At 43.7% G+C, this 16,142-nt stretch overlaps 1 pseudogene; it reads right to left on the reverse strand.

The window, feature by feature from the left end:
* Window positions 1-11,048: 11,048 nt before the first annotated feature.
* Window positions 11,049-11,824, reverse strand: LOC109273046 (tetraspanin-3-like; annotated as a pseudogene).
* Window positions 11,825-16,142: the final 4,318 nt, after the last annotated feature.

A 16,142-nucleotide genomic window follows, 5' to 3' on the forward strand; every position in this document is an offset into this window, starting at 1 on the left:
TTAAATAATTCATTGTTCTTCATCTAGCCCAAGATTCCATCTTTATTTATTTTTTTCAAGATTCCATTTTTTTATGCTAAATTCCCATATAATATAGTGTTAAAAATTCTGGTAGGTTTATTAAATTCTGATTGTATATATTTATACTTTTGTTCTTTCACCTTTATCTATTGAGTGCCTTGGATGTGCTAATTGGTAGGACTATAACGGGGAGCAAGATAGATTTGAATTTTCTCTTCCTAGAATATAGTCCAATGGAGGAGCTATTCAAAAAACAAACCATTACAACATATTGTACAGCCTGTGAAGAAAATCAACAGGATGCTATGATAGAGGATAGTGTGTGTGTGTGTGTGTGTGTGTGTGTGTGTGTGTGTGTGTGTGTAATTTACTTTAAAAAGAGGTAAGGCTCTTCAAGGAGATAACATTTAAGCTGTGAACAAAAGGATGAGAAGGAACCCATCATTTGAAAAGAGAGTGTTCTAAATCAGATGCTCATAGTTTACGCTGAGGATCAGAAATAAGAAAGAGCTTTGCTAATTGCAGGAAAAGAAAGATGGTGAGTGAGGCTGGATTCTACAATGCGCCAGGTGGGGGGACAGGTGCAGGAGGCAAACAAGACAAAACCCTCCTCCAGGAATTTGCAGTGAATGTGGGGGGAGGGGAATGACAAGAAGACATGAATTAGCAACTTAGACTTTGACCATTCTCTATGATTTTGGCCTTGAAGTGTCTAATTTGGGCTCTGCAGCCCAAATTGGGACTCCCAGCCCCAGACTTTTCAGGGACAACTTGTCTTGCTCCATGTCTCTCTGCTGGTTTGGAACCACCCTCTGCGTCACTAACCCTTCCTAGAGTGCTTGATCAGTGCAGTCTCCCTCCCTCCCTTCCTCCCTTACCCCAGGCTGTCAAAGCTCAAAGTTCAGGAGGAACAGGGCAATTTCGTGTGCAATGATCGAAGTGGAGATAAGTTCTGTTTAGGGCTCACAGGAACTGGTACAGTAGAGATATAGTTTATGGCCCCAGGGAGGTGAGATAGAAAGCTTAGAAGCCAAGTGAGAAGTTGACAGACCCTTTTATTTTTCTAGAATGCCACCACTATAGCCACCTCTTGATAATTTCACTTTGCCCCTGCTCAAGTTTGGATCTGACTGGAACAGAGCTGTTCTAGTGTGATCTTCTTTCTGCTTCCCCAGCTGGATGGGCCCACAGGAAGGTGGCTGGAATAATTCCCAGCAAGAGCAGCAGGAGGAAGGAAAGGGAATTCCCTGTGACCCCAGGTCATTTCTGGGAGGTTGTCATGGTTGGGGGCCCAGCGGGAAAGGAGAGGATCTGCCTGGGAAAGATGGGAAAGAAGAGTAAGCAGACATTTTAGGAGAGAGGGCACAGAACAGTGAGGGAAGGGTTTTTGTTTGTTTGTTTTACTATCATCTTACAGATTTAGTGATTCCAAATTATTTCAGGTGCCTCATATTTTTCTCTACTAGACCTCTACTAGGTCTGTTCATTTACATCTCTTGAACTTTGGTGGTTTTCTTTTTTTTTTTTAATGTTTATTTATTTTTGAGACAGAGAGAGACACAGCATGAGCAGGGAAGGGGCAGAGAGAGAGGGAGACACAGAATGTGAAGCAGGCTCCAGGCTCTGAGCTGTCAGCACAGAGCCCGACGCAGGGCTTGAACTCACAAACTGTGAGATCATGACTTGAGCTGAAGTCGGACACTTAACCCACTGAGCCACCCAGGCGCCCCGAACTTTGGTGGTTTTCAAAGTGGTGATGTCAGCCAAAGTTCTAATCTCCTTCTAACCTTATGGGTCTCCATAGCAAGTCATAGATCAGTCTTGTCAAAGAAAGTCTCTCCTTCTGTATCACCCACCAAGGTTAAGCTTCTAACACTTCTTAACAATGTCATTTATGGGACACCTGGCTGGTTCAGTTGGTTGAGTGTCTGACTCGTGATTTCAGCTCAGGTCGTGATCTCACAGTTCATGAGATCGAGCCCCGCATGAGGCTCCATGCTGACAGCATGGACAGAGCCTGTTTGGGATTCTCTCTCTCTCCCTCTCTCTCTGCCCTCCCCCCTCAAAATAAATAAATGAACATTTTTTTAAAAAAGGTCATTTATAGGGGCACCTGGGTGGCTCTGTCGTTTAAGCATCTGACTTCGGCTCAGGTCATGATCTCACAGTTTGTAGGTTCGAGCCCTGTGTGGGGCTCTGTGATGACAGCTCAGAGCCTGGAGCCTGCTTCCAATTCTGTGCTCCCTCTCTCTCTGCCCCTCCCCTGCTCACGCTCTGTCTCTTTCTCTATCTCAAAAATAAATAAACACTTTTTAAAAAATGTCATTTATATATTTGTCATGGTTTAAATTGTATCCCCCAAAAGGCAAGTTGAGATCCTAATCCTCAGTACCTATAACTTTATTTGGAAATAGAGTCTTGGCTGATGTAAGCAAGTTAAGATGAACCCTTTAGGGTGGGCCTGAACCCATTATAACTGGCGTCCTTATAAGAAGAGGAACACATGGGGGCGCCTGGGTGGCTCACTTGGTTAAGCGACCGACTTCGGCTCAGGGCATGATCTCACAGTTTGTGAGTTTGAGCCCTGCGTTGGGCTCTGTGCTGACAGCTCAGAGCCTGGGGCCTACTGCAGATTCTGTGTCCTCTCTCTACCCTCCCCTTTCTCTACCCCTCCCCTGCTCATGCTCTGTGTCTTTCTGTCTCTCAATAAATAAATGTTAAAAATTAAAAAAAAAAAAAAGAAGAGGAACACACCACGTGAAGACACAGACACACAGGGAGAAGGCCATGTGATGATGGAGGCAGAGGTTGGCGGGATTTAGGGTGTAAGGTGAGGGACGCCAAGGACGTCCAGCCACCATCAGGAGCCAGGAAGAGGCAGGGAAGTATTCTTCTCTACAGGTTTCAGAGGGAGCACGGCCCTACCAGCCCCTTGATTTTGGACTTCTAACCTCCAGAACTGTGAGACAGTAAGTTTCTGTTATCTTAAGCCACCCGATTTGTGGTACTTCGTTATAGTAGACTTGGGAAACTAATAAAACCTCTAAAAGAACAAAAACAAAACCCAAACTCACCAGTTGCTGCGATTACCACAACACATTGTGCTGTAGAATTTGTATTTAATAAAATTTCCGTTTAGAAAGACTTTGGGAGAATTTCATATTATGTAATCAAAAGACCATAAGTATTTCAGATTATTTTGTAGGCTTACCGTGCTCATTAAAATAACAAAAGCACACAGATGCTACTTTTCTAAAGATAGCAGTCAAGTCGCACATTTTTACAGGGATAATTAGCAGTATTTTATGGACGTCTGGTCACTTAGAGAGAACCCAAACATTATTGTTGATTTTTGGACTGATATTTTCCTCTACGTAAAAAAGCCAAAAAATGTTTGTCTTTTTGGCGTGTTTGTCTGTAGTTGTTTTTCCCTCCACATTAGTTCATACATTTTCAAGTGCAGAGGCAGGCCTGTTGCTTGGCGAGTCTTTGCATTGTCTGTGTAGAATGGCTACTTGACTGAGACAAAAACACTGGCATCTGCAGGCAGTGATTATAGCTGCTGACAACAGCTGTATTTCCACACTCTTCTACTTTTCTAGTATTAAAGACCCTGCAGGGCGCCTGGGTGGCTCCATCGGTTAAGCATCTGACTTCGGCTCAGGTCATGATCTCACAGTTGGTGAGTTTGAGCCCCACATGGGGCTCTGTGCTGACAGCTCAGAGCCTGGAGCCTGCTTGGGATTCTGTGCCTCCCTCTCTCTCTCTCTGTCCCTCCCCTACTCATGCTCTCTCTCTGTCTCTCAAAAAATAAATAAATGTTAAAAAAAAACAACTTAAAAAAAAAAAAAGACCCTGAAAGTAACACATTGTCCGGCAAGCATAAAAACAAACATCTCAAGGTATAAAAAGTCTTCTTAACTCAGTGACTGGTTAACCTGTACTTGTGCATTTGCCACAGGCAGGATACTGTGCTAAGCTAAGGACATGTGGACAATGTAGGCCATAGGTCTTATGTTCTAGTAGGGGAAATAAAACATCCATGGAAGAAAAAATGCCTCGATTTGATAGAGCATTTTGTGGCAGAAGCACCATGGCACTGGGAGAGCAAAGACCTGGGTCTAGGGTGGTCTCGGTTACAACTTAGGAGTGTGCTCATATTAGAGTCACGCTCTCTCTGGTTCTTCGGTTACTGTTATATAAATGTAAGAATTGAACTCATCTCTACATTTACTTCCAGACCTAAAATACTACGAACAATTAGGAAGGCCTATTGGGACTCTTTGGGTTACAAGTGACTCAAAACTTGGCTCATAATAACTTAACAAACAAGGAATTTATTGGCTCCTACAACTGGAAAAGTTAGTTAGCTTCAGGTGTAGCAGGATCCAGCTACTCAATATATATCCCCAGGATCTATGGTCTCTCTTCACTTCTCAGTTCTGCTTGCTTCCCTCTCAGAGGGATCCTCCTTCTCAAGGGCAAGATGGCCGTCGGTGGGTCCACATTTTCTTCCTCACAATTCCAAATCCAGTGAAAAGAAAATGAGAACTTTCCTTTCCTCCAAATTCAAATACACACCCTGATCTGAATCCCTGGTGCCAATTAGTACTCATACTCTCTCTGAGCTGGCCACCGTAGCTGGGGGGGACGTAGTGAGGACTGGATTTCACGTCACCTCTAGAGCTGAGAGAGGAGTCAACCCCACCCAAACCATGTGGTCTGAGAGTGGAAGAAGGGGTGGGCACCCAGAGAAAACTTGTGTGCTCTTAATGAAAGAAGGGTGAATGTATGGTAGACTGCTTAAAGCAAGAGATGCCCATTGCAGAGGGCCAACAGAGCAGCATCAGGGAAGCAATAGGAGACAATGAAAGGGAAACGGGAGAGATCCTGAGGATGGGAAGAGAGGTGGAAACAGTAGCCCAGAGTATTTTGAACCCAGTGAGAGGCTGAGATGCGACACCAGAGCCTCCAAAAGAGGAACAAAGTGCCCTTCCCTTGGAGCTGTCACTTCTGGTACAACTTTTTATGCATCCTCTTGGGCAGCCTGCCTGTGGTTGGCCACTGCTAGGGACATGCTCAACAGCTGCCCATGCACCCGTGCGATGCCCCCTCTCTAATGGCTCCATCCTTCCTGTGGATTTTGTCCTGTGAGCTTTGCTTCAGTGCTGGCTGATAGACAGGGCTCCACTGTCCGTCATTCCGTGAAGATGAGCCACCACGTTTGGCCTACACTGCAGAATTTCAGAACTCCACTGTCATTCATTAGCACATGTATCATTTGCTACATTGGGAGTATTATAACGCTGTGCTAAGCTCCACGGGGCAGAAGAAAGGAAGGTAGAAAACAAGGTGCTTTCCCTCCAAAAACTTAGCATTACCTTTCTGTAGGGAATAAGATACAAAAAAATAGTAGGAAACCAGGATGTAATTGATGTACAAAATGACTACTACAGACTATATTATAGACTCTTATAGATGAATACAGACTAATACAGGCTATTCTGTAACTAGTAGGTTACAGGAGTTGGGGGAGAAGAAATGGCAACTCAAAGGAATGAGGGAGGCTTTCATGGGGTCATGGGCCTCACTCTGGGAATGTGGAGTGGCCAGGGCTGGAAGGGCCTTGAGGGGAAGGGCATGGAGGGGATGGCATTGGAAGTGGTGAATGAGTAGGGAATGAGCAGGAGGTGGCCAGAGGGGCAAGGAGCAAGCTGAGGAGCTTGGGAAGTTAATCTAGATGGGAATGCCTGCCCTTGAATTCCTTGCAAAGGGGAAGCTATGGAAGAAGATCCAAGATTTCAAGTGCGAGTTGCCGGTGTTCAGTGCTGCCATCTTTAGTTATGGAACTGTGTAGGATGGAGCTGCTCTAGGAGGCAATGTGGGCACCCAGGTACCAGACAGCCTGCAGAGAGAAGAGTTTCCAGGGCAGGAGGAGGAAGAGCGCTGGATTTGGCTGAGAAGTCAGGGATGGCGCTGTTTGATCCATCCGCACAGAGGGATGGTAGTGTTTTGAGATGTGTGTGGGCAAAGGAAGCAGAAAGAGAATAGAAAGCTGAGGTCAGGACTTGGGAGGCACATTTGGAGGGTGGTGAGAAGACGTCAGAAGGTTCATCGGAGGAACAGAGACAGAAGGAGCAGAGACTAAGAGCAGAGCAAAGTTGGAAGACTGTGATGTCTCAAAAGGCAAGAATGTTTCAAGAGGGAAAGTAGTTAACGATGCTAAACGCACCTGAGAGAAATACGAAGCAAACCAGTGTCTAAAATACGTTTTAATTGTACAAATTCACCTTACGGGTTTTCAGGAATATGCCTGTCACCTGACTGGAAGCCATCTTTCCTCAGTTTTAGTTTTTAATGACTAATTAATAATAAATAGATTCTTATTGAATTAATTTAATTTTTAAAGATTAGTAAATTTATTTTAACTTGTGTAAAGAGATTTGATTACAGTCCGAGTCGGTCTAACTGGGTTCAAGTAGAGCAGATAATGTCTCACAAGATCATGGAAGGACATATAGTTGTCCCCGGCCACCTCACCCTCGAGGCACTCTGCACCATGTTGCTTCTCTGGAATAAGCTTTTGTCTTTATGGCCTTTTGTGTTTATAACTGTAAAGCAAGGGGGTTAGACCAGTACCTTGTAAGGTTCCTTCTATCTTATAATCAAAGACTACTTTGATTATAAGATTTCAGGTAGGGCAATTTATTTAGTCCTTTCTTACCGAAATGTACTAGCATCAATGAAAAAACTTTTGTTGGTGTTGTTCCAAAGATTTGCTGATCTGTTAGCATTGCCTGCGTTAATGTGCAAAAGAATATTTTTATTTCTGACTTTTCATTTCGTGATTCTGGGCCAAGCAGTGGCCTATTTAGGAGCAGACTCCTATTACTTTCATGCCATCTTACAGCCTGTTCCATGTTAGAAATCAAATTGTGCTTTATAAGGTACACAGTGACTAAGATACCTGAGATAAGATGTCTTTGCTCCCCCCACCCACCCACATTTTGGCTCTGTTTTCCTGGCTGACTTCAAGACCTGAACTTTTTATAAAGGTACATATTGAAAGTTATTTGTTCCGAGGCCCTTTGCTCTTTCAAGGACCACAACATGCGTGGGCTCCCCTCAGGAGCTTTGTAAACTTTATTTGATGATGTACACACTGCCAAAGGTAGACTACTGCAGTGCCATAAAAATTGTTTTCAGCCTGCATTTCAGATCTCTCGAATATTCCAGATCTATCTTTAAATAAATGCTATAGAACATTGTGGTATTAGTTATGCATAGCAATAGCGGATAAATAATTAATAGAACAGGAAGCTAATAAATCACCTGCTGACCAATATGCCATAGAAAACATAGTTGCCAAGGGTGAAGTGATAAAGGTTACACATCACTTTTTAATAGATAACTAAGTCTTTCTAACCTTTCCTGAGAGTCAAGACTACTTACAGAGATGGAATTCTCAGAGTAACAATGGAATCAAGTGTTACGGGGAATTTAATTAGTAATTAGGTACAACGATGTATTTTATTTTCCACAATTTCATTTTTAAAATTCCCCCTTTTCATTCCACTCACATTTATCAGCCACCCCACCCCCCACTCCGCCCTGCCCCAAGAAGAGCAAGTTGAAATTTTGTGTTTCATTTCTGGGGTGCATGGTAAGTGGCTAGAAAACATGAAACCTTTTATTTTTTTTTTATTTATTTTTTTTTAATTTTTTTTTTTTTAACGTTTATTTATTTTTGGGACAGAGAGAGACAGAGCATGAACGGGGGAGGGGCAGAGAGAGAGGGAGACACAGAACTGGAAGCAGGCTCCAGGCTCTGAGCCATCAGCCCAGAGCCTGACGCGGGGCTCGAACTCACGGACTGCGAGATCGTGACCTGAGCTGAAGTCGGATGCTTAACCGACTGAGCCACCCAGGCGCCCCATTTTTTTTTTTTTTAATTTTTTTTTTAACGTTTATTTATTTTTGGGACAGAGAGAGACAGAGCATGAACGGGGGAGGGGCAGAGAGAGAGGGAGACACAGAACTGGAAGCAGGGAAACCTTTTAAATTAGCAGTGAGGGAAGATACCTAGCCAGATGTTAATCACCCAGAGATGTTTAAGAGCTAGCTGAGAAAACCAACACATGGACAAAGTGATTATGTGCTAAGTAGATGCACAAAATGAATGGTGGTAAGAATTGAAAAAGACACTCCCCGCCCCCGCCCCCCCCGCCCTGCTAGCAAATATAAAAATCCCATACGGATTTTTTCTAATCCTTTTCTATGTAATAATATTCATTTGTTGTTGATTCAGTGCCATCAGGAGAATTCTGGTGGTTGGAGGGAGCCCTACTGAGGCAAGTGTTTAAAACTACTTACCACAATAAAGACTATTAAAAGGAACATTTTTATTTGGCTGAAAAGATACACAAAAACCTTGTAGAAAACTCAGCTGCATTGTATAGACATGTGGACATCACTCAAGGTCAACAATAGTGAAACCCCGGGTGGCTAATTATAGATATTGTATATGTTGCAGATTTTTTTTTTTAATTTGGTAGAATTTTGTCCACAGCAACCACCCCAGGTAAGATTATACTGTGGTAGCTGAAGAGAATCTAGGTGCCTGCGAGGCCAGAGAGGACTGGAATGGAGAGGAAGGCCAGAAGTCAGTGTACTTTGGGTTGGAAAGTATGCTGGTTAAATTTATGTTTTAACTTGACTGGGCTAAGGGAAGCCCAGATGGCTAGCAAAACATTATTTCTGGGTGGGTCTGGAAGGGTGTTTCCCGAAGAGATTAGCATTTGACTCAGTAGACTTGAGTAAAGATCTGCCCTCATTGAGGTGAGTACCAGCATCATCCCATCAGTTGAGTGCTCCCCCTCCTCCCCGCCAACCACATAGAAAAGGCAAAGGAAGGGCCAATTTCTGCTCTTTTTGCTTGAGCTGGGATGTCCATCTTCCGCCCTTGGACAGTGGTGCTCCCCGTTCTCAGGCCTTTGGATTTGCCCTGAATTACACCACTGGCTTCCTAAGTCTTCGCTTGCAGAGGGCAACTTGTGGGACATGTTGGGCTCCATAACTGTGTAAACCAATTAATATAATATAATATAATATAATATAATATAATATATGTGTATGTGTGTATAGGTCAGTGATATGTATATTTTCTATTGATTCTGTTTTTCTGGAGAACTCTCAATAAAAGTTTTGTTTTGGTTTCTGGAGAACTCTTACAGAGTTTTGTTAAAGCACACAGAACTGAGTTGACTCATGGTTTTGGTAATTAGAGGTATTATCACCCACCCCTAGGCTTCATTCAACTTGACAACACAAGATGTTTTATAAATGTCTGCCAAACCCAAGCAAACCCAACTCTCTCCCTACTATATGCTGAGCACTGTGCAAATGCTAAAGATATAGGTGATAAAGACGTTACTGGTGTCACTGCACAATTGCTGAAGAGACACGTAAGCATCATTTTACACGATGTGGAAAGTGCTACGTGGAGGCTGTCCTGCTGTGAGGCCTGTGTACATCTGGACATTATTCTTGTTTTGTTTTGTTTTTTTTGAGGGGTGACACCGAGTTTATTGAATTAGATTTTTCTTTGTTTTAATCTTTTTTTTTTATTTGAGAGAGAGAGAAAGAGAGAGTACGAGTGGGAGAGAGGGGCAGAAGGAAAGAGAAAGAGAATCTTAAGCAGGTTCCACACTCAGCACAGAGACAGACATGGGGCTCACTTATGCAACCTAGGATCATGACCTGATCTGAAATCAAAAGTTGTCCGGACGTTCAACCGACTGAGCCACCCAGGTGCCCCAAATTAGAATTTTCTATTCACAACTGAGCTAATATCTACATGCTTGGCTACATGGGTACGTTAATCCTAATGAGTTTAGACTTACTATGAATGGGCTCAATCATAAAAAACACACACTCACTCACTAATTATCTTAAAACAGTAGTACATACATTACATACTCCTGTAAGGCCAGCTTTGATGAAAAACCTCTAGTTTCAAAGATTAGTCTGGTTTTGAAGATGAACCAAGATACACATTGTATGATTCTAAAATCTATTTCAGCCATTTTGTCCAGTTGCTATCTTTTTGGACTGCAGTATATGTTTTTTTAAAAGGACACAGACTAGGGGCACCATCCAGTGTTAACTTCAACCACAGCTTGGGCCCCCTCTCCACAAAAATCTTCGGCCAAGAGTTCTCCGTCGTCGTGAAGACTGAAAGGGCCCAATGATACTCTGGTAGCATGGTGGTAACAGAAGCAGGCCCGGGCCCTCCTTTGATTCTCCCACACTGCACATGGTTCTGAAATTGGAACATATACCGCCATACTTAAAAACTTTGGGACATGGACCATCAACTGATGAATGCATAAAGAAATTGTGGTTTATATACACAATGGAGTACTACGTGGCAATGAGAAAGAATGAAATATGGTCCTTTGTAGCAACGTGGATGGAACTGGAGAGTGTGATGCTACGTGAAATAAGCCATACAGAGAAAGACAAATACCACATGTTTTCACTCTTATGTGGATCCTGAGAAACTTAACAGAAGACCATGGGGGAGGGGAAGGAAAAAGAAAAGGTTAGAGAGGGAGGGAGCCAAACCATAAGAGACTCTTAAAAACTGAGAAAAAACTGAGGGTTGATGGGGGGTGGGAGGGAGGGGTGGGGAGGTGATGGGCATTGAAGAGGGCATCTTTTGGGATGAGCACTGGGTGTTGTATGGAAACTAATTTGACAATAAATTTCATATAATAAAAAAAAATTCAGGTTAAAAAAACAAAAAAACAAAAAAAACAAAAAAACTTAGGGACATGGAGAGTCAGCTAGAATAGGGGGAAAGAAAGTCATAGGTGGTGGGGGGGGGGTGTAGGTGGGCACATGTAGAGCCATGCTGATCTGTCCAACACCTGTGTGCGTGAGCTTTAACTAAATGAACTCAGGAGGCCAACAGCAGTAGACCTGCTCAATTCACCTTCCAAATCAGAACAACAAGACTTAAAAGCTCAGGCTTGCACTTTGCACCAGGCAGAGGTTTCGCCGGTGATGGGGAGCTCAGAAGCAGGATCTCTACTCGTCCTGCACAATCTGATGCATGCACACAGCACGCCCAGCAGCTGAATAGCTGCAAATGCCCGCACGACCCAGATGATACGCATCATGATTTCTCGTAGCTCCTTCACAACAAGAGCCTCGCATCCCTCGGCGTAGAGGTCGGAGCGGTGGGCCAGACCATTGGAGCTGCTGGTGGTCTCTCTGCACAGCTAAGAGGGACACTCTGGTTTTTGGTTTCCTTGAACCGGTCTGGATTGTCGCAGTCTGAATAGTTGTGAATTCCACAAGAGTGCAGCTATCTCTGTACGTGATCAGCAGCCGGGCTAGTGTCACTGGGGTTGGTTCCACTGTAGGCCTTATGAATGCTGCAGTCAACCTCATTTTTCACCTTTGCTCTGTAAACGTATCCCCAAACCACTACAACAACTTCTGTGACAAAACCAAGAGTAGGTTGATGACAAACGTGGCGAGTCCGCATGGCTTTCTCGGATCGTGACCCGCGAGCCAATGAACCCAATAATGACGAGCAGGGCTCCTACAGCTATGATCACTACGGCGGGGATGAGAGAGTTCACATCTTCAAAGAAACGGTCCGGTTGTAGTCCTTGGAGGTGATAAAGACATAGCCTCCCGTGTAGCATAAAATGCCAGCTGCCCCCCCCCCCCCGAAGATGAGGTTGAGAAACACCAGCATGGTCTTGGAAGAGGTGATGTTGTGCTGGCCCATGGTGCCTGCAGCCTGCTAGGAAGTGGACAGCATACATGGCACTCACTGCAGCCCCAGTGCCCTTGGGCGGGCCCAGCCCCAGCCCCGCCCCCACCCGCCCCGCCCCCGCCCCAGCCCCGCCCCCCACTCGCCCCGCCCCAGCCCCAGCCCCAGCCCCAGCTCCAGCAAACTCCAACACTCCTGGCTTGGGAGAGTCACTATTTCCTGGTTCCGCTTTCGACCAATGGGAGGCTGAAGACAGGAAGGAGCTAACAGATTCTTCACCGCTCTGCCCCACAGTAACTGTTTTGAGGTACAGTCGTTTCATATTGCTTCTTGAGAGGCATCACACAGGACTAAGCAACTCACTGTGTTTCCTTGAGAAGCTGTGGGCCTGTTGAAGGAACACAGTTCCTTATATTTGCTTTCTGGCCTTTCCTGCCTTATGTTGTTTCTCTTGTACTCTCAGTGCCCTGGGATTGTACTCCCAATAAAGTGTTAGCATGCACTGTATTCACCTGTTTGCTATAGAATTGGGGCAAAGACATTGTCTTTTAAAGGTCTGGAATATTATCCTATCCCTTGGTGCTATGGGGGGACCTAACCTAAGGTGAATGAGTAGGGGAGGAAGGAAAGGGAGAGGAAATCAGGGAAGGCCTCCAGAAGGAGGTAACCCTTGAACAGAGTTTAGAAGGAAAAGTAGGGTATCATTGGGCAAAGTGGGGTTAATAAAGGAGGATGAAACAACGCGAGCAAAAGGACAGAGACATGGAATTGTGTTATACTCAGGGACTAAAGTTTCTCCTTGGAAGGCTAGCAAAAAAAATCTGGAAGTTCTGAAGTCTTACTAATATTGATTATTTATTATTGTTACTGCTACTTAATAATGTTTATAATTAATAGTATTATTACTGATTTTGCAGGAGTAGAGACAGGCTGCTTTAACTGCTCTCTCAGTTAAATCTTCCACTGAGGACACAGTAAGAGGTGAGAGCATTTAGGAATACCCTGGAGTTTGCATACGGTGGCCTGACAAATGAAGCTGACTGATAGGCATGTCCCCATCAGTGTTGCCCACACCATGGGTTATTGTCTAATTTGAATGGGTTGCCCATCAGATTCACACAAAACTCTAAATTCCTGTTTCCCTTGAAAAATCAGACCAGATAGCACAGGGTTTGTATCCCCACATGGATCTGATCAGCAGGTGCCTTTGTTAGGTGAAGTGCAGATGTTCAGGCTGACAGGGTCCTCACTACCCCCTGACTGGGCTTACGTTTCTCTTCCACATTCGTCTCGAAGTTCTTCTAGCATTTAAGTCTGCAATTCTGGGCATTCACTTACTACTGGGTCACTTGAAGTAGTGAGAACATTTCTGCCACCTTAACCTCCCAGGGCTGGATGCACCTGGAGCCATGAGAGCTCATGTTGTTGAGACTGAGCCCATGGACCCCATGCCTTCTTCTTTTGGTCACCAGCTGCTGATTCAGACCCAGACAGGAGCACATCTGAATGTTGAAGCTGAAGGCTCATGCTCACACCTTAGCTGCAAAGGCAGCTGAGAAGGAGAATATTTGGCATTTATAGCTCCTCTGATGGGAGGCGGGCTCTGCCTCTAAGTAAGATCCGTAATGTTTAGACATTCAACAGTCAGATGAATGATAAAAGTCTACTAGAGAGGGGTTGGCTCTCGAACAATGGAACGTCTCCCAGTGATCTTATGTGGATCTTATGTGGAACACAAAAAAACATTGTCACCCAGGTGCCCCTAGAGTACTCGTTTTTGTTCCAAGTGGTTTGTAGTCTAGGGGACAGTTCTCAATGTTGACATTATTGACATTTTGGGCCAGATAATTCTTTCTGTGTGTGTATGGGGGAGGGGCTCACCTATGGATTTTAGGAAAGCATTCCAGGCCTCTACCCACCAAAGGTCAGTGGCATCATCTCCAGTTGTGACAACCAGAAATTGCCAGATCTTCCCTGGGGGCACAAATGGCCCCCTGGCTGAGAACTTCTGGTCTTGAGAATTCTGAAGTATCCCAGTGAGGAGATAATACCCACAGGATGAAATGAGGTGACTAAGCAGTTCTGGTATGTTCTCCTGGGTGTTGTTGCACGATATCGTGTCATTGTTTGTTATTTGCAGGTGTGTCTACCTTCTCATATCAGAAATATGCAGTACCAGCTTGTACCAGTTATCATCCTTTTAATGCCGTATGTGATAAACCTGTGTGGTTTACTTACAAAATGAACAGCCAGCTTCTTATTTTTCTAGAATCCAGTGGCATTATACTTGGCAGGAAACTACAAGTGATCTCAATCTCTTTACACATTTCTTTCTTTGACTGGGTGTTAGAAATTCTTTGAGGGGGGATCTCTGTAAAAATGGGACAGATTATAAACTAGGTCCATTTGTTTATTAGTATTTTATTTATTTATTGAGTTTTTGTGTTTTTTTTGTTTACTAGTATTTTCAATACAAAGATCAGTATTACGATCGTGATATATTAATATAGCATAAAACACTGAAGAGCTAAAGAAAGACAGCTCTTCCCTCAAGTGAGGTTTTCTGGTCACCAGGGTCTAACAAGAGCATCACTCAATCCTTTTTATTTTAGCGTGTTCTGGCCTCCATGGCATCTTCCATACCATTTCTTGCCAGCCCAAACACCTTCCCCTCCAATCCCTTAGGATCTATTCAGGCAAAAACACTACCTCCTCTGTGATTGCCTCCAGAATCCTTAATCAGAAGAGCCACTTTCTTCCACTAGACCCTTTATTGTCTTATAGTCATCATTGTATTCTACTTTGGTTTCATCAAATTAAGAACCTGGATTCTCAACCCTACAAAACTGTAAATCACTTAAGGGAGAGGATCATGCTTTATTCATCTCTATTCCCAAATAGTTACCATAGTTCTTCGCACATAGAAAGCACTTGGCAAATTTTTCTTGAAAGAATGTATCCTTTTGTTAAATTAAGATTTCTCCAGAATCGGAAATCAATATTTGGCAGTGGGACAAAAATCAATTACTAACTCTATTTCTGTTGTTGGGCTGCAAGAATCAGGAGGGTGGTGAGATCCAGGCGGAGAATCTTCCCATCTTTCTCCCTGATGTACAGAGTGAGAGATTTTCCTCTGGGATTTTCTTTAGTCCCAGTTGTTGTTTGCTCTGTGTTTCTTTGACACTCGGGAATTAATTGCAGTCTTTCATGTTAATTCCATTGATCGAATCCATGAAGCAATCTTGCCCTCTATACTCTTTTAGCCCCGGTCAGGGTTGTCTGCCTAGACAACCTGTCTGCCACAGGAACTTAATCCCTCAAAGGACTCTCATAGTTCCCTTAGATACAGGCCATTGGTAAGTCACAGTTTGGGCCTTCTTAGCCATCCCACTTTCTCAGTGGCCCATGGAACCTGCCATGCTTCCCCTCTTGACAAACCCTGCTGTTGTTTACTACCTGGGATCCTAATATGTGGCTACTGATACTATCTTGGAAGGCAGATAGTGAGGGACAGTCCCTCCAGCTCAGCCTTGCTCCTTCTTATCCTCCATGTGCAGAAAGTAAATCATGGCTCGGATTAAAGCTGGCAGGTGTTTGGGAGGTGAAAATGTTCACACGTGACTTTACAGACAACAAAAATGTAGCTGTTTTATTTTTGAAGATGGATTTTATTATCTTCACATCCTCACCCCACTGGGTAGTGTTAGGGGTGGGGAGTGGGGCCTTAAATCTACTAATTAAGATGCTCTTAAATCAACCTCTTTCTGTTTAAGTCCAGTCATCTCCCTGGGGTGGGAGGGGGAGGGGGTGGGGTGACTCTTCCGGAAATACTCTACCTTGAAGAGTTCATCTTCCCCTTCTGTTTTTCCTCAAGATATGCCAGTGGGAACTAAAATAATTTAAAAAACCTTTCTCAACCAAGCCTAGCTTCCAAGACTACTACTGTCTTGCTCACTCAAAAATCCTACTTTTTATTTCCAATGGTGAACCTTGACTCTTTCCCTTTCTTTGTAGTAATCCTTATCTTCTCAAAGGCAAATGGATGATGTTGGCCTTTTAATTGATTTTTTTCCCCTGACGTTTGCTTTCTTGGGCCTACCTTTTACCTTTTACCGGGTACATGGTTCAGTTGGCTTCCTATTAAAAAAAAAAAAAGAAGAAAGAAAGAAAAGAAAATCACTATGCATTAAATCTATACCAAGTCTAAGAAGACATGTCACTAACTACATTTAACTATATCTTCACGAATTCTAAAAGAAAAGAGAATTCCACATTTCTGCAAAGTGAGAGAACAAATGTTTACAAAGACCTGGGCCAAGAAATAGATGATTTA

The sequence above is a fragment of the Panthera pardus genome, unplaced genomic scaffold (genome assembly GCF_024362965.1).
Source record: "Panthera pardus isolate Hobbes unplaced genomic scaffold, ASM2436296v1 HiC_scaffold_7, whole genome shotgun sequence".
Classification (NCBI taxonomy): domain Eukaryota; kingdom Metazoa; phylum Chordata; class Mammalia; order Carnivora; family Felidae; genus Panthera; species Panthera pardus.